Source organism: Pelodiscus sinensis, chromosome 1 (genome assembly GCF_049634645.1).
Source record: "Pelodiscus sinensis isolate JC-2024 chromosome 1, ASM4963464v1, whole genome shotgun sequence".
Taxonomy (NCBI): Eukaryota; Metazoa; Chordata; order Testudines; family Trionychidae; genus Pelodiscus; species Pelodiscus sinensis.
Genome location: NC_134711.1, coordinates 163251807 through 163276615, shown reverse-complemented (window position 1 = coordinate 163276615; position 24809 = coordinate 163251807). Strand labels below are relative to the sequence as shown.

Below are 24809 nucleotides of genomic sequence, written 5' to 3'. Positions count from 1 at the left end.
ATGGCAGCCTGCGGCAAGTGCAGCCGGGCTGATGGCCGAGTGCTGTGATGTGCCGAGTGTGGGCATTCAGGGCACTCCAAGCCAGGACTGCTTTGCTGTCCCTTATCGAGTTAGACAAGCGAGTGGGGAACCCCTGAGAACTGTCTGTCCGGGGTGGGGGTCAGGTCCCTTTAAGCACAACCCTCAGCTAGCCTGAGACAGCAGCACCACGCTCTAAGTCCTAATCTGATGCCCTGCCAGCACTGCTTCCGGCCAGCCTTAACTTCGGTTCAGGGTCCACTCAATGTGGACATGCTAGTTCGAATTAGCAAAATCCTAATTCGAACTAGTTTTTAGGTCTAGATGCACTAGTTCGAATTAGCTTAGTTCGAATTAACTAATTCGAATTAAGTTAGTTCGAATTAGTGCTGTAGTGTAGACATACCCTATGAGAGAACCTGTTTCTCTCTTTAGTCACAGCCATTAAAATGTGCCAAGAAAATGGGATGTGCCTGGGATGGGATTGCTTCTCATGAAACCATACAGAAAAGTGACAGAATCACCAGGCAAGTGAAAGGGGCTGGCTGGGGGCACTCCTCTCCCTCCATCCAAGACTGCCCCAGCTCCAAGCCTCTCACTCCCAATCATTCTTTAGAGTGGTGGGAGAGCTGAAATCTCCCCCTCCCTCCGCCCAGATTTGTACAGGGACATTGCTGGCTGTTCCCCTACATAAGAGAGTGATGGAAAAGTACACAGTTTTCTGCATTCCTCACTCTAGCTGGGGAGAGCAAGAGGCAGACGAGTTATGCACTTTGCTATCGCTCCCTGACAGGACCAAGAAGAGGAAGAGCAAGCAGCCCTGGTACAAACCTTTGGGGGGACGGCTTTGCCCCAACTGCTCTCCTAATGCCTTCTGGTCTTCTGACCCCTCCTACACTTACACACACACATATACACACAGAGTTCCCTGTCCAGAGTCCCTCCTCACCTCTCAACCGTGACACCTGCAGCCCACAAACTGCCAGCCCCCTGCCCTGAGCCCATCCTTAAGAACAAAAGGGTAAACCTACATTATATTTATGATTTATTTTGCTATAATGTTTACTTTTAAACCAAACTGTAATAGGAATAGGGACAATGGCTAACCTTAATATTTGTTTAAACTTTGAGCTGGCAGTGTGACTCCCAACCCTAAGTCTCATTGACTAGTGCACTTAAAATTGAACCCAGCTGCAACAGCGCAAGTGGTGGAAGGGGCTAACCATCCCTTGATGCACCTTTGGCCTATGATGGGCATACAGTTGAGGCTCCAACCCCAACCCATCCCTGTGGCTACATGCTGCGTTTAGCACACTAGCTTGAGTACTAGTATACAAGTCTCCTTTCGCTGGGAACCATAGCCTCAGTGTGAAGTGTAGACATACCTTTGACTTTCTACAGAAAGCAGTGAGAAGGCGGTTGAAAAATGCTTCCAGGCAGGATGCAGAATTCCTGAAGAATGACTGCAAATTGCCAAATGTGACTGAGCGGTCAAACCACTATCCCAGATCCAAACACTGTGGAAAGATCAGAACACACAACTTGGCTAGACTCTGGCTATGTCTACGCTACAGGGATCTATCAGAAAAAGGTACACAAATTGCACTCTGCAATTTGCATACCTTTTTCCAATAGTTTTTTTTGGAAGAAGCTTTTCCAAAATTTGGCCCATTTACACTGGACCAAATTTTGGAAAAGCCTCCTCTTTTGGAAGAACCCTTCTTCCTCATGGGAAAAATAAAGCAAAAGAGCAGATGCATTCCCTGGACACAGTTGAGTTTTTCTGGGATACCTCTGGTTTCCTGGAAAAAAAACTCCATAGTGTAGACATAGCCTCGAGCTCTAGAATAGGATGAACCAAAATCCCATGGTCAATCAACCCCAGATTTTATGGAAGCCCAGATCCAGTGATTTGTGGCTGATGTCCATTTGTAGACTAAACCGGCTGCTGCCTTGTAAAGTTTCCTTTAACCATTTTGTACTCATCCTTCTAAATACCCAGAAACTGAATATTCTGAATATGCAGAATAATCCACCTTGAAAAATATGGCCAATACACAAGCTATTTGGCAAATATAAGTCATCCATCCTTTCTGTACATTATTACCCTTTCACATAACCATCATAAGTCTTTTTCATAACTATGGTATAGCCCTTCGACATGGGTTGAAATAAGTCACTATGCAGTTAGTTTCTCAGGTCATAGACATTTTTGCATTGGAAAGTTCTGCAGTCTCTTCAGCTGGATTCTGGAAACATTTGCAGCTGAATGCTGGGTCAGATTCTCGGTTGTCTTTCCAGGTCACCATATGGAAGCAGCTTTAACTCAGCTGCAGATGGCTATTAAGGAACCCCTTTGTGCAGGAGAACTCTCTGCCAGTGGAAATACGGCAGAGGCAGTATTGCTGCCTCCTAATCCAAACTTGAGGGGACGGGGCAGAACAGTGCTCCACACCTGATCCTGCAGTTGTATGGGTTGGAACCTTAGGCTGGGCTGCAATTGGCTCCCTGTGTCCTTTCCAGCTCCCACATCTCCATTTGGTCCGAGCATAGTTCAAACAGAGTAGAAAATCAAGACCTTTACCTTCAAGTTCTGGGAACCTGTCTTTCCCCAGCTCCAAAGCATACATTGCATCACCCAATCTCAGTCAAGGTAGTTTCTTTAACAGGGGGTACTGATCTCTACTTCATCTTTGGCCTCCCAGCTTCAGGGTCACCCCTCCCAGGGCTCTCTAGTTCTCCAGCTCCTGTCAGTTTCCTAGCTGCAGTTAGCTCTGCTACCTTCCTAAAGCCACAGTTGCATGACTGCTTTCCTGTGCCCAGACCACCTGGTGCCAGGGACCCATCACAGGTGCTCACTCTACTCCCCTGTACCTTTCCCTTCTGATGGCCCAGGCCTGCCTCCCATAGGAGCCCAATAGCAGCCCTTTGTAGACCCAAATACATCCCAGTCCTCTTTAATTAGCTGGATTGGGCTCACCTGCTCTGTCCAAAGACACTGGGCTCAGCCTAGGACCAACTACTCTGTGACAGGCCCATAAGGCCCACACTGTGGGGACCACAACTTTGGAGGCATTGTTGTGAAGGGCCAGCATTTTCAAACATGGGTTCCTACAATTAGGCTCCTGAGCTTGGATTGAGGTTCCGGACTAACAGAATTTCTGAGGCGCTGAGCGCCTGTAGCTCCCAGTACAGTCAATTCTAGCAAGTTCAGTGTGGTCAGCTAAGCCAGCTGAAGTAGGAAGGTACGGCAGCCCCATGCAGGCTACACAGAGTAACTGAGAAGAGCTTTCATTCTGAGTAAGGTTTGATGTTCCTCTGAGTTGCTCTTTCCTTTTAAAGAAGTGGAAACATTTCCTGGGCCTGGTATCTGTGGCTTTTGTTTAGAAAGGAGTTATCTTACTTGCTGGGGTTGCTGTTCTTTAGCCACTTTGTCCTGGTCTACATTAGGGAGTTATTATGAAATAATTCCCCTTATTTTGAAATAATAAGTGGAGCGTCCACACTACCAAGCCTGTTATTTCGAAATAAGGGGCTGGTTATTTCAAAATTATAACTCCTGCTTTCCACAAGGAATAAAGCTTATTTCAAAACAGTTATTTCAAAATAGTGGCAATGTGGACGCTCCACTGCTGTTATTTTGAAATAACTACTCCCCAGAGTTATTCAAAGTAATTACTCCCCAGTACTTCCCAGAGCTCTAGGTCGAGGGAGCAGGTCCACATTAAGGAAGCCTGCCTCAGACTAATTTCAAGGCTTCCCTGTAGTGTGGACATGCTATTTCAAAGTAGTTATTTCTCAAGATATTATTTCAAAATAAGTTACTTAGGAATAATTTCCTAGCACAGACATGCCCTTAGAGAGGATCTTCACAGGGCTCCCCTTTATCGCTATGACAGGAAAAAGCTAAGGTTCCACTACTGCCCAGCCTTTTTATGAGAACACAGCACATGGTCTTCGGTGCACTGACTGGGGGTGGGGCAGTGTGGGACTTGCAATTCCAAAAGGATTTTCTGTGCAGACATGATGTCAGGACAAGGCAGGGTAGCTCTATTGAGCAGCTCAGTTCATGCATGAAGGCAGATTGTGCCATTTATACAGAGCATAACCCTGGATAACTGGACATCTCCCTTTAACAAAGTTATCATCTCCTGATCTGCATAGCTAGAAAGCAGCACATGCTTCCTGTTCTTGTGCTGAACACACAAATCTCCCAGTAAACATTGAAGATGAGCACTGTCATGTTCAGATTCCCTCCAAGAAACTGTGGAGCAAATTTTTCTCTTATTTACATCCGAGAATATCCAGAGCAATGCAGTTGAAATATGACTGTTTTCTAAGGATGTTTCTGTCTGTCTATTCTAGGGACCTACTGGACTGAGCACAGCAAAGGGAGCTGTTGTATTTTAGTCCCACCTCTGCCACCTACTGGCTTCAATGCTACATTGGGAGTTAGATTTTGTAACCTCCTATGAAGTAGGCAAACATCACTACCCGCAATTTACAACAGGGGAATATAAACTGAAGCTCTCAAATGATGAAAATATTGTCCAAGTTCACACAATAAGTCAATGTCAGTCACAGAGAACTCAGAGGCTGTACAACATCCAGGCACAAAGGGAAGGAAAGAGAGAAGGATAGAAAGAATCAGGAAGGAGGGAAATTTGGGAGAAGCACAGGGAACAGGAGGGGATAGTAGGGAAAATGGGAACTGTCGTCTAGGTAGGGGCTAGGCTGTACAGAGCCCTGAAGCTGAGGATCAGCGGCTTATAATAGGAACACTCATTTTAAGCTTAAAGGATGGAATGAGAACAGGCAACAGATAAGGATAAACAAGGCAAAAGTGTCTATGCTTGCTATGTGGTGCCTTTCAGTCCCTGTATGTCTGAAAGTCCAGTTCTCTGAAAATGAACTGGTCAAATGCCTGCATGGGCTTTAGCAGGTTTTGTCTCTCAAGAGATTTCCAAATCAAATGTGTTCAGTTTAATTTTTTTTCTTAATGGTAAGCCTGGCAAACTCAACCTGAGAACTAAGTGTCAAGCTGAGAACTTTTTAACTCCTGCGTCAGCCCCAATAATATAGATTTAACAAATGGAACAACAAAAAGCTAACGAGAATTAGAAAAGGTGGCACAAGACAGGGAGGCTTAGAAAGAAACTGTTGATGGCCTATGCTCCCATAGGAGTTAAGGGCAAAGAAGAAGAAGAAATGGATCATAATTAACCATCCCATTGATGATCTAAAAGCCAGAAGAGAATACAATTCCCTGTCCAATAGCTTTGTTGACTAGTAGGAATAACTTATTTTGTCATCATTGGAGTAATCAGTTATGTTTCTGAATATGGTCAGGGCACAGACCTGCTCGGCACAAAGGTGCCTGTTATATACTGGGCCTTTTCTAACTATAACTATACTTTCAACTTTTTGTTCTTTTAAGAGACTTGCTATTTTATTTTAAAATTAAATGAATTTTTCATTAAAAACAGTATATTTCAGAGAAACAGAGTTCAATTATCAGATTTATGCATTCATAGTACATCCATAAACAGTAATAATCTCTTGTCTACCTCTTGATATATCAATTAAATTTTCACATTTTACTTTGATGTTGTTTTTAGTGGGTTATTTTCCACAGAAAGTTAGTAGGAACAAGGCTTATCTACTTTTCACCAGTAAAATTGTTATAGTAGCACCAGCAAAGCAAATTTAAGTGTTGGTCTCCAGAAAAAATAAAATTGTTCAGAAGCATTCAGTCTTTCTCCACCAGGGGGCAATATTTTATCACTTCCACTCTACACTGTAGTAAAGAGAATAAAAATGCTACAGAAAAAAGCGTGATGTGATCCAAAATGCTTATTCTTTTATGTTTTTTGCCTAACTCCTTCCTTTGCTTCCCCTAGTCCTCATACTTCACAAATCTTTTCTTCTGCAAAAACAAATCTCTGGCCAGCTCTGTCCTAGACACTTTTTTTCTATACAGAAATGTTGGCAAGAAAAGTGCGGGTCTTGGGGGGTTTTTTTGTATTTTTTTTAACATTTCTATACTGGCAAAATCTCTAGTGAAGACAGATTTATATAGGTTGAACCTCTCTAGTCTGGCACCCTCAGGACCTGACTGGTGCCAAAACAGAGAATTTGTCGAACCATTGGAGATCAAATTGTCTAGCAGCATTATCAACACTTCCACTGCTTACTGGACTCTTAGGGTGTGTCTAGACTACATCCCTCATTTTTTTTAGGAGTACAGGATCTTTCAAAAAAGGGTTTTATTTTTGAAAGATCCCCGTCTAAACTGCTGGATTTTTTTTTCGAAAAAGCCCCGTTTCGAAAAAAAGCAGCAGCCGCCATTATGCAAATGAAGCATGGGAAATTCAAGTCCCCGCTTCATTTGCAATATCAACATGCCTAATTTACATCCCTTTTTTGAAAAAGGGATGTAGTCTAGACACACCCTAAGAGTCCAGTAAACATGTATATGCAACCGCACTGAAGTTGCAGCCCTCGGCATGAGCTGTATCATTGTGGCCCCAGCTTCCAAAGTTGAGTAGCCCTGCTCTAGAATGTCTTGAACTCGTTGATAGAGTGAATGGACCATCATGACTTCAGTTGCAGAGTTCTCAGCACTTTGGAAATTCTGCCCCTTTCCCATAGATGTCTTAACATGGATTTAGGCAACTAAGTTGAAATAACCAAGTTCCCAAATGGTCACCTGACTCTTTAATCCAGGTAGAGAGCAAGTCCAATAGGGTCTATTTCAGACAGTCACTGACTAGATGTTATTGTGGGGCAAGCTGCTTTTCCATTGACTGCAGGCCTTGGAATCTCATAACTCACAGGACCAAATGTAAAGGTTATGCATAAGGAGATGTATGTTAAAAAATTAGTAAGAGGGCCAAGGAGTGGACAAGGAGACACAGTTGCTGTAACTCCAATTACAAGAAGCCAGAAGGAGATGTACATTAAATGAGAGGATGGTTTACATGTACATATACCTTCCTATGGCTGCCTTTTAGTTGCGGCACTCCTCTGGCCCCTCAGTTCAGACTCAGTGATATGAATTCAGAGGGCAGGTATAAGTTACATAACTTACATGGTACTGAGTAATTATAAAAACTAGAGTCTATTCTGATGTAAGCTACAGTTAGGGAGCTGACTGTCTCATATCCTCTCTGTCCTATGCCCTGTAGACTACAGCCTCTCCGCCTCCTTGCAGCCAATCTTTCTCCCTCTACTTGCCTGCCATGTTCCCCTTTTAAGAAGGTCCCTCCTTAGGGAGGGTGCCCAGAAGCTGCCGAGGGGAGGATCTTCTTGGGCCAATACCGTTATTTCCATTTTCACAGTCCAAGACTCACACCTGAGACCAACAGGTCTGTCATAGGAACCATAATCATGGCAAAATCCAGAACAAACCATATATAAATGGCCTGCCAGGCCCAGAAAGCATCATATCTGCCTCTTTGTGGTAGGGTTGGAGCATTCCACTAGAGCTTGGACTTTTTCCTATTAACGAGTGTAGGCACCATTTCCTCATTAAATCCCACAGGTACATTACTTCGTGATTAGCTAGGTGGCATGTAGTGGGGTTAGCTATGAGTGCCACACTTCCAAGGACTTGCAAGACTGTTCTGACATGTTCTAAATGCTCATTCCAGGACTTGCTATAGAGCACAATGTCAAAATACACGGCTGCGGCCTGGTCATGAAGATGAAGCAAGTCATCTATGGGTCTTTGGAAGGTGGCTCCTGCACCCTATAGACCACCTAGGATAGTGTTGCCTGATTTATTGTTTATGGATTAATTTATAGATTCAGTTTGCACTTTGTCATTTGGTAGTTTCTTGTCCCAAGACTAGGTCTAGTATTATCCAAAGTACTACTATGGGAGCCACGTGGAGCACAGCAGTGACAACACTCAGGCTGTGTCCAGACTCCATGCCTCCGTCGACGGAGGCATGTAGATTAGCCAGCTCGGAAGAGGGAAATGAAGCCGCGATTAAAATAATCGCGGCTTCATTTAAATTTAAATGGCTGCCCCGATCTGCCGATCAGCTGTTTGTCGGCAGATCGGGAGAGTCTGGACGCGATGCCCCGACAAAGAAGCCTTTCTTCATCGGCACAGGTAAACCTGGTTTCACGAGGCTTACCTGTGTCGATGAAGAAAGGCTTCTTTGTCGGGGCATCGCGTCCAGACTCTCCCGATCTGCCGACAAACAGCTGATCGGCAGATCGGGGCAGCCATTTAAATTTAAATGAAGCCGCGATTATTTTAATCGCGGCTTCATTTCCCTCTTCCGAGCTGGCTAATCTACATGCCTCCGTCGACGGAGGCATGGAGTCTGGACACAGCCTCAGATGCAGGAAAGCCCTTCTGTAACTGCAAACGTTTCATTATTACAGTTATCCCCAAAAAAATCCAAACATGAACAATGAGATGAGACAGCACTGCTAGGATGCTATTTTTACTCTTTTATACTCACTCTGTCCTTGGGGAAAGCTCTAACTGTTGAGACAGATCCTAATCCAGCTCTGGCCTGCCAAAGAAAAATGCCAGTGGTTATACCTGAGACCAGATATTTTACAGGCCGTGATGTCTCTCGTGCATATGTATACATAGCTCTTCCCTTCTTTACCATATCTTAACTTCTCCATAATAGTGGGATGTCATTAGCCTGTAGTTAGTATGTTAATTAGGCAAAGCTCATTACGATATATATTAATTAGATGACTATGGTAACCTGAGGTTGAGCATATTCCCCTCTGAATATACTCTAAACTGCCTTCTTGCAGTTAGTTACCAATCAGCTGTTTGTCACATTTATAATTAAAGTCTTATGCCGTCTTGTTACTTAATGTCACTATTAGTTTACTTATTTATGATAATGTGTTGAGCACTCTTCTACTCAAGCCATAAGGCCTTATACTAATTACTCAAGTTATTCTTCTATGTCTTCTCTTTCCGACTTTTGCTATCAGTTCCTTATCCCTTTATCCTATTATGATTACTGCCGTAATTACTATGTGGCTACAACTGTTTTAAGTTGATATAAGCCAAATAGTATGTAGAAATCTGTCTTTCTTTTGGGAGGAGGGGGAACTCCAGCCTTACAGGGATCTGCCAATAAACCCTGGTCAGGTCAAGAGCTGTGACATACCTGATTTCTCCTAATCTCTCTAACAACTTGTCAACCCTTAGCATGAGGCAGGCATCTAATTATGACACTGCATTGACCTTCTAGAAATCTGTGCAAAATCTGGTAGACCCATCCTGTTTAGATGCGAACACTATAGGGCTTTGCCACTCATTATGTGACTCCTTGACTATCCCAAGGTCTAATCTAGCTTGCATTTCTTTCTGTATTGTTTCCCACCTATGTTTCAGCAATGGCCAAAAGTTCTTTCTCACCTTTTCTCCTGGTTTGATCTCTATGTGATGGAACACTGGGCGAGTCTCTCTTGGAACTGTGGAAAAGACTAGGTGAATTTTTGGATCTGATGCTTTTGATGCACCTTCAGATCTTCTTCCCTTGGGACTTAGTTGGAACCCAGGACTATATTGCTGAGCTACAGTTCTGGAGCAAATGACCTTACCAGGAGCTCTTCCCAATCTTTCTACACCTCTACTGGGTTGACATAATACACCTTAGTATCTATTCTCTTGCCTTATAGTTTACTCCTCTAATTAGTCTGTTTATTTCAAAGGGACCTTCCCATCTGACCAACCATTTGGATTCTGAGGTGCGAAGCAGGAGTAACACGTGGCCCCCTAGTTGGAGCTCCTGGTTATACACTTCCCTTATTATATGCTTGTGTTTGCCCCTGTTGCACCTTGACTAAATTCTCTCACAAACTCACCTAATATCTATAACTTCTCTCTCAGCTGCAGCATATATTGTACCCAGTCTTTGGTCCTGTAATGACATTCCTTCCATGTATCCTGAGAGAAGTCTAGTATTTCCCTTAGCTGTGTCCCAGGTCCTAATTCAAATGGGGAGAGCTCTGTCAATGCCTGAGGGATTTCATGGTCAGTGATGAAGTGTGACAGAAGTAACTGGATCCACTGGCAAAGTTCCAAGGCTACTAACTACTGCAGCATCCTTTTCAAGTATGTTCAATCTCTATTCCAGTCCATCAGACAGAAAGACACACTGATATTCTTAGGACTTTTATCTTCAACAGTCTACACAGTTCTCATATAACCTTGGACATAAAGTTGGTATCCTGATCTGGGATTGTTTCCCATGGACTCCCCACCCAGATAAACTCTTTACAAAACTCTCGGGCAAGGACCATCACCTCTGTTGAGCAGAGCAGAATTGCCTCACCAGAGCCATGTGGCATAGTCTAACATGACCAGTATGTGCTGGAACCCTGCTGCACTCTCTTTTAAGAGGTTCACCATGCCCATGTCAGTCCTCTCAAATGAGGTCCCCTACCACAGGCAGAGAATCAACTGGGCCTGGGATATGTTCCCTTCACTTGCCCACTAGCATTCTGGGCAGGAGGTGCAGTACTCTCCTACCTCCTGGTGAACACCTCCTCAATAAAAACAAAGTGTCACTTGGCAGAATGTTGTCTCCTGACCAACGTGTCTCCCATGGGATTTTTAGAGTGTGCCATGCAGATCTCTTCAACATGGCTCTGCAACCTCAGCTGCACCTTTTTCATGGGGTAAGGATACATAGCCCCAGGATGCACTGCAAATACATACATTCCACGAGGAGTAACGGTAGTTCAGACTAGGAAGCCTAGTCCAAACTACCTAGTTCGTGCCGCGTGTAGCCGCACGGCACGGGGTTCGAACGAGCAGGGATTTAAAAATGGCAGCGCCCAGTTTATGCAAATGAAGCCCGGGAAATTCAAATCCCGGGCTTCATTTGCAAGTGAGGTATGCCTACATTACCCCGCTAGTTCGAACTAGGAGGGTAGTGTAGACATACCCTTAGAGACTAACAAAAGTATATATAGTGTCATGAGCTTTCGTGGGTAAGACCCACTTCATCACTCCAACTCATCTGAGGAGGTGGGTTTTACCCTCGAAAGCTCATGATTATATTGTTAGTCTCTAAGCTGCTACAGGACTACTCATTGCTTTTAAAGTAGGTCCCCCCAGAGGGAACATGTCAGCTGCTGCTGAGAGGCAGGGTCTTTGTGGCACAATATTGTTCCAGCACTCCCTTAGCCTTAGCATGGGACCTGTAAAACTCCATCAGAGCTCATCATCCCACAGTGCCCAGTGATTCTCCAGCCTCTAAGCATTCCAGTCACTGTGGCTCTTTCCCCCCAAAAACACACACACACGCTTCTTTTCCCCCCTTCTCTCGTAGTCTATCCCCTGTTCTCACACCCTGCAATTGGCTGATTGCTGAGTGGGGAGTGAAGACACCCCGGATATTCTAATGAGAATATCTGGCAATGAGAATATCCGGGGCGTCTTCACTCCTCTCTCCACCATGTCTTCTGCTCATTGACTGGTGTCCATGCTGCAATGTTAAAAATTGTGGCGGGGGGAGGTGGACTGCATGCAGACCTACATATTCCAGCCATTGCGGCTCTTAGGGGGAAATGGTACTAAAAGCCTGACTGGGGCAACAATAGTGGTAATAGGAAGCAGAGTTTGGGGCTCCTCCTGGGATTTGTTTGGTTTTTGTTTTGTTTTTATGGTCTGGAGAAAGAAGCAGATCTTGCCTTGCCCTGTGAGACTCTGGCTGAACCTGACTTCCCACTTCTCACAGCAGAGTGTGTTCCCAGCAGCTGGCTGGCTCCCTCCAGGGAGGACATCCGTGGGGACTGTTCCTGTTTCCCTACCCTTCCAGCCACTTGCCTTCCTGAGGCTGATATGATTGTTTCCCTGGGTATAGCACAAAGATGCCAGCAAGGAACGGAAGCCTCTCATGCTTCAGCAATTTATTAAAAAGAAAAGGTTATTGAACTTGGACGTCGTTGAGCCAGTGGTTCTCTTTTCCTGATATGGGAGATAGCCTATTCACAGACAATTTGTCCATCCACAGGGGGACAACAGGCATTCTCTGGCCATTGAATTACCCTCCTCCTATGTGAATGTCCTGGCTGTGAGGAGAAAATGTCTAGGTGTGCAACACTTTTTGCCCTCGCCTGATATAGTGGGAGCCTTAGAACCCATGTGGCTTCGCCCACTCACATATTCTGCCTGTACACTTGCCCTACCTATCAAGGTGACATAGGCCCAGTTTCTGGAGCAGTGGGAGCTCAGTGGGGTTCGGTTTATATTATTTTCACAAATACTAAGTCCTCCCTAACTGTGCACAATTCATCAGAGCAAGTGCAAGTACTTGTGAACTTGTGTCACTCTCCAGTGGCGGGAGTCCTGAAAAGGAGGAGCTAACCCTCATCCTAGTGCCAGCCAATGGAGAATCTTCTTTAGCTGAAGAAGCAGAAGGTCCAGAGTGCTATGTATGGGTATTCAAGCGAGGGATGTAAACACTGGTTTAAAAAGGTAACTGCATAACTGCTAAAAATCCTAGTGGTTACATGCTGCAAGCTCTGCAGTAGAAAGCTTATTGAAGCTTATTGAAGCTTTCTACTGCAGAGCCCGCACTGAAGACTTGCTCCCACGGAGGCTTCACTGCCACAGAGAAGCCACTTCTCTGGGAGCAGAGCCAGCAGGGGCTGCTGGGCGCACGCCTGGGAAGGAGGCTTTGCTCCTGGGGAGGCTTTGCTGTGGGCTCTGCAACAGGTGCCAGCATGTAACCTGCAATGGGGGGGCCAGGCAGGGCACATTGTGTAACCTGTGGTGGGTCTGTGACGTAGTGGGGGGTACCTTGCTGGTTGCTATGCTGGGCAGTAGGTTGTGAGTGACCCCCACTGGCTGCTGGCTGCAGCACAGCCCAGCAGGGCAGGGGATGAATCATTATGCCAGGGGGCTTCCGAACCTGTCCGACCAGTATCTCCCAGGGAGCAGAACAATGGGAGAGTGGGAGTGGAGCCCTACCTGGGGGAAGGGCAGGAAGTGAGTTGGTTAGTTTCTGTCTGGGAGCATGGAGGAGACAGCCTAGGGAAAGGGGCTGGGATTTAGGGGCCCAGTCTCCCCCATCTCATGGGAGGCTGAGGCATCCTAGGCCTACCCTGTAACCGGATTACATCTGTGCTGTGCTGTATCCTGGAGAAGCAATAAACACCTCTATTCTACTGGCTGCTGGAGTCTGTTCGTGCCATTATAGGGGTGCAGGAGACGGGAAACCCCCAATGCGCCATCACAGAGTCTCACAGAGCTGGAGCAGCCGTCCGCCTAGGGCGGACAGGGAGCTACTCCAGGCCATAGCAGTTAGCCAGAATTGGTCAGTGTGACGGGGTGACGCAACCCCGCCACTTGTTAACGCTGCGTGCCGCGGCTGCTAATGAGGGAATTAGCGCCACGGCCGCAGCCGCGCCAGGCCCCGGAGCTAAAGCGCAGGCACGTCAGCAAGACGCGCCGGGGAGGGGCGCTGACGTCAGCAGCGCGCCCGAGAGGAGGGGGGAGGGGCACCCGGAAGTGCGAGCGTCCGGCGGCGCCGAAGGACGCGCAGATAAAAAGGGCCCTGGGTGAACGAGAAGGAGGTTGGTGCAGGTGCAAGGAGAGGGGAGGAGGGGGCCGGGAGAGGCCGAGAGCTGGGCTGATAACGGCGCGGCGGGGCGGACGTGACCCAGGGCGGGCCGTGGAACCCGGGAACGGGCATGTTTTGGGGTACACCCCCGCCTGTTACCGTCAGGAGGTTCTCTCCTGGCGTTAGGGCCCTGGGTCGGGGTCCAGAGAGAGGGTGGGCCCGGACCCCTCGCCCCTCCGGCGCGAGCTATAATCTGAGGAGGGGCGATTCGCTCCCCAAAAAGGGGGGATGCCCCGTGACAGTCAGCATTACCCGTTTAAGGCAATGCTTACAGGTTAACAGTTAACCGGTTAACCTTTCACATCCCTGATGCAAGTGCAGCTTATCTCAGTTGTGGGTACATCATGCAACCAGGGATTTTGTGTGTGTGTGTCCCTTCATACAGGACACCATCATGTGTTCCTGTATGAAGGCAAATATCCTTCAATGGTACAGGTGTCAATAATGGTTGACTTGTTCCCACTACAGGGCGTCCCTGCTATACACTGTCCCGGTATACATGGGTTCCACACTAACATCATTGACACTTGTAGGAACTGCTGTGTTATAAGTCCCCCCATTCCCCGCTCTTACGTCTCTCTCTCTCTCTCTCTCTCTCTCTCTCTCTCACACACACACACACACACACACACACACACACACACACACACACACACACACACACACACAACCAATCCATGCAAACAGAAGTCAGCGATGGGAAAAAAATATTCTCCGCTGCTCCAGCCCATCCGTGCCCTCTATGCTGTGAGCTGCTCTGGCCAGGCTGGGCCCACTGTTGGCAGGAGTTGCTCTAACTGGGCCCACTGGGTCGTTCTGCGGGCAGCCGTGGGGGAAAGGAGCTCTAGCCGCCTAACCACTGATATCCCTAATTTTCATCCTCATCCACAGCACAGGAACTGTCAAACTAAGGGTGGGCCCATGCTACTGGGTACCAGAAAGCCTCATTTATGTTGTTCTCTGTCTCTCTTAGTTCCTTCTGTTCAACTATGGGGCCTCAAGTGCCTGTACTATGTCTCTAAGGGCCATGAGTTGCTTAGATTTCATGCATACACATGCCCACAAGGCAAGTAACCAGACATGCTGCATTCAGTGCAATAAACTGGATAGTCCCCACTTTGCTGCAGATGTCTGCCTGCCTTTTTTACCTTGCATGTTTTTTTAATGGGTTGCTTATTGACCCAAATTTAGAGCATGTTTGTTAGGTGTATTGGGATTGGTTTAGATATTTTCTTCTCTCTCTCCTCCCACCTCATTCATTTTCATGGGGGGCTTTTCTAGCACCTTTCTAGTAGTTAAGTTATAGCCCCTAGGCCTCCTCCCTCTGCCACTGAACACTTATTGCTGCCAAAATGTCCTGACCTTGGTAGCTCACTCTGTCTCACAGCTCCTAATTGGTAGCAGGGATCTCTCTGCTTGAGACTTGGATCTGAAAGGAATGTTTCCCACACACCCTCACATAACTGTTCCCCAGCTCTTCTGGTCACACAGGAGCTGGCTTGTTAAACTCTTATTCTCCATGGGTTAGCCCCAACCCCTTGTCAAGTGATCCTGAAGGAGTTATGGATAAAGAGATAGAAGGCTGGAACTTTGCTAGTAAGATATCAGCCTAGCCTAGCACACAGCCCCTGGAACATGTCACTCTGGAATCTTCAAGCACACGACCAATTACCAGACAAACTCGCCTCACAAATCACATCACTTCTTCTTCACCAGAAGAACTCCCTTGCAAAACTCCTCTGTTTTCTGCTCCTGTCGACTAGCTTCTTTGCTACCAAATGTGAGACCACAACTTATCTACCATAAGTTTGGATGAAGGCCCTAACTGCCAGTGCATTTCCTCACTTCTGTGAAAGTCATTAGACATTTTAGAGCTACACACTTGATGCCACGGCTTTGTTTGAAGGGCTCAGCTCTATGCTGCCCCTTTTAAGTCAATGGGAATTGAGTAAAGCATTGTCAGAACATACACAAAGCAAAGGAGATTCAAGACAGAATATTCATACAGTTCAGAAGCCATGTAATCAGCATGGAATAGCTACCATGCTGTTTCACCTTCCCTGAAGTCATGAGTCCACAGTCCTAAAGAAAACAGCAAATAAGTGCCTAGACTGCCTCCTTAGGAATGCTAGGTGGCTCTCTGAGCATCCAGTAACAACAAAATCCTGCATATTTTTATGAAATAAGCAAACCTATTTGCTCCATTGGTATCAGACTCTGGGTAAGAGTCACCCAACTATCCTGTGAAATATGCTGAATTGTTTGTCCATGCCATCAGCATATACCTTCTCATCAGCAAGAGCAGGCACAAGTGTCAGTATGTGGAAAGTCTCACCGATAGGTAATCTCCAAAGACCAATACCCTGCAGCCCATTTACTGTAAAAATAACTCGTTCCCTTTCTCACAGCACCGACCACTCCTGATTCCCCTCTCTCCAGGAGTAGGATGAAGGGAAGAGACACTGGAGATCAAGCAGTGACTTCCCTCTTTCTCACATCCCCTTACCACGAGAGAAGTGGCCCCCAAATCCTCCCTATCCAACTTCCCATCCTGGAATCTGAGTGCTTGCCTATTTCCTCTGCATTCCCCATTCTGTGCCTGAGTGGCATGTATCTGTTCTATGGATAAACAAAAGGCTTTATTCTCCATTATGGCTGAATCCACATCATTCATGATCACAAACTAATCCCTAAAAAAAACCCTATTAGCAAACTTCTCCCATTGCTTCTCAAGAACTATGCTGCGAAACCACAAGCCTGCCTAGCAAGCAATCACAACTTTGCAAAGTTCAGCAACTGGACATGAACGCAATAACGTAAGTAACATGAGTAAAAAAAAAATCAAACAGGTATTTGCCACAAAAATTCAGTACCAGCAAATGAGATATAAGAGACCAGTAGATGATTTGAAAGAATGACGGACAAGGGAAGTAGTGGGGGCAAAAGATCTATCTGGCTTCAAGATTAAACTAAATGGGTTTATGAAGGGGATGGTTTGATGAGAGAACATGATCTTGGTAACTAATTGACCTTTCATTATCAGTGGTAAATAGGTCAATGGAGGGATGATAGGAGTTACTATAGAGAACTTTCTGGGTGTCTGGCTGGTGAGTCTTGCCCACATTCACAGGGTTTAGCTGATCGCCATATTTGGGGTCAGGAAGGAATTTTCCTCCAGGGTAGATTGGCAGAGGCCCTGGAGGTTTTTTGCCTTCCTCTGTAGAATGGGGCACAGATCACAGCTGGAGGATTCTCTGCATCTTGGGGTCTTCAAACTATTTGAAGGCTTCAATATCTGAGATATAGGTGAGAGGATTATTCTAGGAGGGAGTGGGTGAGATTCTGTGGCCTGCACTGTGCAGGGGGTCAGACTAGATGATCATAATGGTCCCTTCTGACCTTAAAGTCTATGAGTCTATAAGATTGCAGAAGGGGAGGAGTGAAAAATGTGGAACTGGTGTTACTGAGAAGCGAAATCAGAGAACTGCTTGGAGCACTGCTGGAGAACTGCTGTTACTGACAGGAGAAATCAGAGCAGCAAGGAAAAGAAGGAGCAGCAACCAAAGCGGTAACATAGACAGGACCAAAGGCAGCCCACAGAGAGCTACAACATTATGTGTTCTCTGAACGGTAATAAAGAAGTGTGCCCCGCCAAGACGCTGTCGGGAGGCCCCAGGTTTTTCTCAGTCCAAAGAATATTGGACATTGGAACATGGACTCTCTACATTCAAGATGAAGGTGGCTGCAGTTTTCTTTATTTTCTGCAAATTAAGCTGCAGATTGCAGCTCCTGGTGAGCTGCCAATGTGGCCTACAGATGGGAAAAATGTATGTGGCCCTGTGAAGACATATGAAGGGTGAATTTGCTCACATTGTTACCAGGTTGAAAACACAAAAACTGAAATGATTTATGCAAACTGTATTTGAGGTTGCTTATTATATCTGGAAGTTGTCACATGTCAGTTTCCAGCTGACTGTCACACATACAGATACCACATGCAATCTATAGATGTCTACACCTTAGCTGGAAATTGACATGTGGGCTGATTTCTGGAAGTGACAAATTTAGACAACCCTCCCTCTCCTCCACTTAAATTTGTTGGTGGGCCACAAATGCCTTATGGAGCCACTTCACTTCTGACAAACAACTGAGTGTTGTTAGTCATCTTGAATGTATTTCCATGTTTGCCTAAGCCTAGACAATGGGAGCACAGATCAGTGATGTTGCATACTGTATTACTGGAAAAGGAAGGCATGAGTGGGAATGAAAGTGAAGTGTTTTGGTTTCTCACCCTCCTTCCAGGAATGGATTAATTGCCTCAATCATCCAAGAGGACTCTGGGTGAAAGCAAGATGTCAAGAGGGGTAAGAAAAATCTCACCTGTGAGATTGCAAATCAAAACATATTTCTCATGATAGAAGAACCAGGGGAGAGTCAGGCTGGGATTTTCGAAAGCACTTTGTATTTGCCTAACCTGAAAGCAAAAAGTCCTCTTGACTTCAGTGGGTGCAGAGCTAGGCCAATACTGAGTGCTTTTCCAAAGTCCACCCTCGTTGTAACTGAAAGGCAACAAATTTAAAAGTGACAAAACACAATGCATTTTTACACACACATAATTAATCTGTGGAATTCACTGTGTCAAGATTGCACTGAATCCAAGTCTGAAATCCTAGATCTCAGAAAAGGATTGCATAGCTGTATGGGAATAATGAGAATATCTGCAGTTCCATTGGCCAGCAGAAATCGGCTTAAAAAAAAAGAGTCGACATATGCAAAGAATGGGGTCTGTGTGTAGTTGAACTGAGTCATTACCTCAGCTATTATACACAGTGATAAAGCCCAGATAAAAAGACAGCCAAGCAGCATGAAATGCAGTTTGTGAGGGATAAATGGGGGTGGAGTGGATGTCCATCTTTCAGATCTTAACAAAACAATTCATTTTTAATACCAGGAACCAGATACATGCCTAAAGAATACAGGTTAAGGAGCAAAAAGAGTTACCATCAGGAACTGTACAGCACAAGCGAGAATTTGGCAAGATTCTGGCAGAAGGCATCAAAGCTGATCATTACAAGGGCTGTTTAGGGTCCCTCGTGGCCAGATTGTGCAAACAGCAGGCCTGTGCATGTGCTGGCTCATAGCGATAACATTGTATGCTGAGATTGGCACGAAGTCCTGGTGAAATCATAATTGGAAAGTCTTTCTCCACTCTCAGAACTGAATAGTCACACACAGAGCTCCTAGTTTCCTCCTCAGCCCTAAATGCTATTGCATCTCTCCCCTGGTCACCTCCCCAAACTCAGTCCATTCCACTCTCAAGGGAATATTTTGTCTGGTTTGGCTTTCTTTCATCATGTTGGCACAAGATTGAATCATGAGCAGCCATTGTGTTGTCATGGGAAATATACAGAATGTGACCAGGCAACTTTGGTAATGAGTAAGGGCCCAGATCCTTACCTGGCCTTCATCAGCATAGCTTCACAGACCTCAGAGGCCCTAAGTCCATTTATACCAGCTGAAAATCTGGGATCTTTGCAAAATATTTTCCATTATTCCTACTATGGTGTGAGATTTTTATAACTTTCAGAAACATTCTTATCTGAAGCTGATTTTCTGCCCCACTTCTGGTTTCTGCCAAGGTTAAAGTTATGGCAGAAACCAGAGAAAGGAGAAGAAAGGATTTATCAGTTGTTCTGGAGTGATGGGAATCCCTTTTCCATTGGAAAAAGCCCCAGACTTTCTGGACCAGAACTGCAGGGGGGAGAGGAATGGTTGAGGTCTTGAAATTCGAAAGTTAGGCATGGCCAGGGTCCTGGGCCTAAGGAGAATTAAAACAATACAAATAAAGAAGTTTATAAGCAATTGAAAAATAATAACTTCTGAGCTTATGTAACCCACACACCTTCTGGTGTGGTGTACTCATGCTCAGTGGGCACATGGTAAAAATTTTGAGCAGAGCCTAATAAAGACTCACTTAGGATATGTCTACACTACCACCCTAGTTCGAACTAGGGTGGATAATTTAGTCATTCAAAGTTGCAAATGAAGCTGGGCTTCCTTCCTCCTCTGAATCCAACCCTGCATAGCCGTTGAGGAGCAGGCCTAACTAAAGAGGACTGACCAGCTCAAGACCTCTGGTTATTAAAGGGACAGGCCACCCTATTACAGTGCTTTAACTGGAATATACATAACAACAATCTTGCATTGCTTGGACAGAAACAAGAGTTAATGCCTTAAGCCGCTACCAGGAACATTTGCTTTCAGGAGGTTATAGATGCCTCAAGATTGCATGGAGTTCAAGTGACACATATACAGCAACTGCTACTAAAATAACTGCACATAAAGAGTTTACAATCTAGAATCCCAATCCCACAAAAAACCTAATGATCATGCTTAGCTTTATTTTAAGGCAGGGGTCCTCTCTGTCACGGGCCCTCCCCCCATGCTTTATGAAAATTGACTTATGAATATGCATAACTCGAGGGCATTTTAGGCAAAATACAAATATGACATCATTTTTAAAGTTACAGTCTGCTGAATATGTATATTCTATTTCTGTGCATGTGTCATTCTTGTATGTGAAATTTTAAATGGAAACCTGCTTTGTTAATATAGGTCTTCTTGTGAAAGCTATTAGTGGTACTTAAGGAACTTAATGGCCCAGTGATCAAGCCAATGATCTGTAAATGGTTTTGTTTTTCCTATAAGCCCAAACTATGATTGTTCCTACAAAGACGTGACTATGCCACCTGGTGCTGGAATCCATCTTTAATCTGGTATTTTTCCCTGGGGATGGGGAGATAAAACAAAGGATTCATGCCCCGAGGAAATGCCATTTAAGAAATGGAAACTAATAAGTCTTTGGTCTTCAGATGGCTTTTGAAATTGCTTCCCCACCCTAAGAGGATACACATGAAGAAACCAGAAAACAAAGAACTCTAAAGATGTCTGAGAAGCTGTAGACTCAGACTAGTGAAAAAAGATCAACTCTGTCCTCAAGGATTTTAACTGAAGTAAGAACTAGGATGAGAATTATGATCTGTAACAATCTCTCTTAGTGTATTAGGATTAGCTGGCATGTTTGTTTATTTTGGTTTAGTAACTTGCTTTGATCTGTCTGTTTTCACTTGCAATCACTTAAATCCTACTTTTTATACTTAATAAAAATACTTTTGTTTATTATCAAACCCAGTGCCAATAATTGTTATCTAAGGGGGAGATACAGCTGTGCATCTCTCTCTTCCATTGATAAAGAGAGCAAATATATGAGCTTTCTCTGTGTAAAACTTTTTTGCTCTGCTTGGGAGTGGTTGTGCCAACTCTATGCCTTGCATGGGGTAGACTAGAGCATCTGGCCCAGCAGGACAGGGTGATAGGGCACTCCAGAGGACAGGTTGATGAGTTCAGTGATATGATTAGCACACCAGGTGATAGTCCCAAGGGGATCTCTGTGATCAAACCTGTCACACACTCAAAGGGCATGAAGTTAACCCCATGCTTAAGTCTTTGAAGGGTCAAGCCCTAGAAATAGGAACACCATGCAAAAAGAGTGGGTGGAGGGGATATTATTTGGAAAGAGATCTGCATACACACTTTTTTCAGGTGTATGATTACTCAGATAAATACAGGTTTGAATTCTTGGTTTATAGTTGATTAAGTAATGATCCAAACAAAAGCCATTCAAAATTACAAGTTAGCCTAAATATGGACTCCCCCTGACCTCCCAAAGGCTATGTCTAGACTGCAGGCTTCTTTCGAAAGATGCTCTTTCGAAAGCATCTTTCGAAAGAGCATCTTTCGAAAGATCGCGTCTAGACTGCAGGCGGATCTTTCGAAAGAAAAATCCGCTTTTTCGAAAGAGAGCACCCAGCGAGTCTGGATGCTCTCTTTCGAAGACGGCCTCTTTACATTGAAGAACGCCTTCCTTCGAAAGAGGAACTTTCGAAGGAAGGCATTCTTCCTCGTGAAACGAGGTTTACCGCCATCGAAAGAAAAGCCGCGTTCTTTCGAAATAATTTCGAAAGAACACGGCTTGAGTCTGGATGCAGGGGAAGTTTTTTCAGGAAAAGGCTACTTTTCCCGAAAAAAACCCTGAGTCTGGACACGGCCAAAGTGGAAGCAATTCACTCAGTACTAGTGTATGCTTAACAACAACCCTATCATAATGGGTTGTAGGTATGATGAGTGCCTTTACCTGCTGAGCAATCCCTCATTGTTCAGACTCATGGTGGGCAACAAGTTTGGGATTCTATTTCAGTTAGGATAAGCACCACTGGCTACTCACACCCTGGGTTTCTCACTGGGGGGGGGTGGGATATCGCAAACTGGGTTAAAGGGAGACTGACTAAAGCTGAGTGAAATGTTTTGGCCAATAATAAATTGTCCAAAAATGCATTTTTAAGGCATGAAAGCTGTTCACAAATCGAGGTAAAATTATGCACATCGTTTTAGTAAAAAAAAAAACCCTGAAAATATTTGGAACTGTCAAAATGACAGGCTTTGATGTTTTTTAAAAAATTGATCATTTGGAGTTTTGTTTTGAAGTGACATTTTCAAAATGAAATGTTAATTTGAAACAACATTCAAAATGTTCCGTTCAACTTGGATTACATTTTTTCAGTTTTGTTTTAGTGAGAAAAAACAAACAAAAAAAATAGTTTCAATTAGAAATAGAATTGTTGCCCCAATTTTGGCCACTGAGCAGAAAAATCAATTATTCACTCTACTCTAGTTCTGATTACCCTGCTTTTCTATGTGGCTGGGAGGGAGAGGACTTCTTAAACTTTTTCAAATCGTAACATTGGGTCTCGGCTGGGCACCATTGGCTTAGCCCAACTAAATGAATGACTTGAGCCTGCAGAGCTCATAGAAACAGGTCATTCCTACACACACACGATTTCCCATACTTCTTTCATTTGTTACTTCCTGGTCCAGAGAACAACCTTCCTCCTAGAACGTTTGGGTGATGATTTGGTAGGGAAGGTGGTTTTCCATATCATCCAAACCACTTTGCCCATTACTATGTCAGATCAAATTCCACTGAGGGAACAAGAATATCCAGGACCACAGTGGTTTGGGTTTCTAATTGGTGGTGACTTCTATTATTGTCTTAAGTGGGGTTATATGGAGTAACAGGAGCCACTTTTATCTGAAGAAACCAACCTGGAAATTAATCTTTAGTAGACCTGGTCTACGTCATATGACTGGGGCCAAGAAATGAAGAGAGATGTCCTACCAGCATTCCTGAATGCCAACATACTTAGTTAATAATCATCCTGTTATATGAAACGATAAGTCCAAGTGGGTTATGAAGTGAAATAGCAAACAAATCCATCTGGAGCTCAGTAGCTTTCCAATTATTTTGTGGAAACATGGATCTGCTCCGAGCAACCCAATATGGAGAATCTGGATCTTGCTATGAATAGTGCCTCAGTAATCCTGGAGACTTAATGGCATTACCTGAAGGACAAATATGGCTCTGAGGCTAAGTCTAGACTACAGAGTTTTTCTGGGATATCCCGGAAAAACTCCGCCGCATGCATCCAGGGAACGCGTCTGCTCTTCCGACATTTTTTTGTGGAAGAGCAGATGTGCTCTTTCGGAAGCCTTGTATTCCTTAGTTTATGAAGAATAAGGGTTCTTCCAAAAGAGGTTTTTCCGAAATCTGGCCCAGTGCAGATGGGTCAAATTTCGGAAAAGCCTCTTCCGAAAAAACAATCGGAAAAAGGTATGCAAATTAAAGAGCACAATTTGCATACCTTTTTCCAAAAAAAAGTGGCAGTCTAGACATAGTCTGAGAAAGATTGGTGTGTCCTGTCAGAGCAGTGCATGGGGATACAGCTTTTACTTAAAGACTTCAAGCTCAGTTTCTAACCTGTAACACCAGACCTAACTTACCCAGAACTGAATTCATTATTTCTGGGATGAGTCTGATGGCTTGGATTTTCCATGTGTGTTTTACTATGGTACAACAGCATGTAAGTATTCAACTGTTTCCTTCCCAGTTCATCTTCTCTTTCTTACTCACTTTCATCTTCTTCATCCCCCATTCTGCTCCTCTCCCATTTCTGTATGTCTTTCCTTCCTTCTTTGTGTCATTCCACCCATTCATCTCTCAATGTGCATCCTCTTGAATCATTCTCTCCAGCAGCACCAGGGTTCCCAATCCCCTCTCAGTGATGTGGCAGGAATGCATATTTCAGTAAGACGAAACCTGTAAAGACAAGCAGACGTCTCCTAGTTAATGCCAAATGCTCATTGCAATACAGTGAGGAGACGCCTGTAAAGTGATAGCCTCATATCCGCAAAGACCTTTGGCATTTGGAATGCTCTCTCCTTCCATTTTCAGGGCAAACAGCTGAAGAAACTAGGAATTCTCCTTCCCCATGAGGATCTCCTCTCTCACCGAGACATCCTGGCCCTACAGATACCAACCTTACCTCCAGCCCCTGTTGTTCAGCAAATGCACTATCATATATCCCACTGTTTATCCAGCCCATGCAATCTGATCTGGCACCTATATCCAAGAGGGTGATTAGCATCTATGGGTGCTTGAGAGCTGACTTTCCAAAAGTCATGATGCATTTTTGGAATGGCAGGCGGAGTCAAAAGGCTTGTTAAGCCCTTTGATCAACTAGACTTCCCGTTAGCAGACATGTATCATCACCCGCTCCATAAATCCTGTCACTCATTCCCAGCTACACTACCCCATAGGCCCAGGAACTTATTTCTCAGTCACACTATCCTCCCTCCTCCAGTTACAGGAGTATTGCCTCCAGGTTTTATACGCATTCCCCAGCTCCCAAAGTATTCCAGTTATCATGAGGGAGTTACATTCAAAGGTTCAGACCGCCATTTTGTCACTTGTAAGTCCTTAAAAGCCAGCAATATTAGAGACGGGTTAATAGCGTTCCATCCTTTCTCATAGTTCCCTTTCCCTTTCCCCAGACTCTCAATTAATGCCCAATGTCAACTACCCCTATTAACGCCCTGATATTTGCCACTTTAAAACTCACTTAGGTGGTGGAATTTTGATATCAGAATTAGCCAGGCTTCCCTCCCCCTGTTCATTTGCTCCCTGCCTCTCTTTCCATTGCACTCTGCTCTCTTCCCTTCACCTCCTCACTCTCTGCTGCTCTCATGAGCTTCTCATTGCTCTTGTTTACTGAGAGC

At 44.8% G+C, this 24809-nt stretch overlaps 1 protein-coding gene and 1 long non-coding RNA gene across 2 annotated transcripts in view; one reads left to right on the top strand and one right to left on the bottom strand.

Annotated features, from left to right (window-relative positions):
- GJA8 (gap junction protein alpha 8) overlaps positions 1–24663 on the bottom strand; it is a 33095-nt gene extending 8432 nt beyond the window's left edge. The window contains exons 1-2 of the mRNA XM_075909449.1: positions 23665–24663; positions 8496–8549 (exon numbers count right to left, since the gene is read on the bottom strand). The gene's annotated coding sequence lies outside the window, so the exon portion shown is untranslated. The remainder of the gene's footprint in view (positions 1–8495; positions 8550–23664) is intronic.
- LOC142820477 (uncharacterized) lies at positions 13509–20786 on the top strand. Its single transcript, XR_012897712.1, has 4 exons — positions 13509–13590; positions 16372–16453; positions 17940–18001; positions 18589–20786. It is a non-coding gene; the product is annotated as an uncharacterized LOC142820477 (long non-coding RNA).
- Positions 24664–24809: the final 146 nt, after the last annotated feature.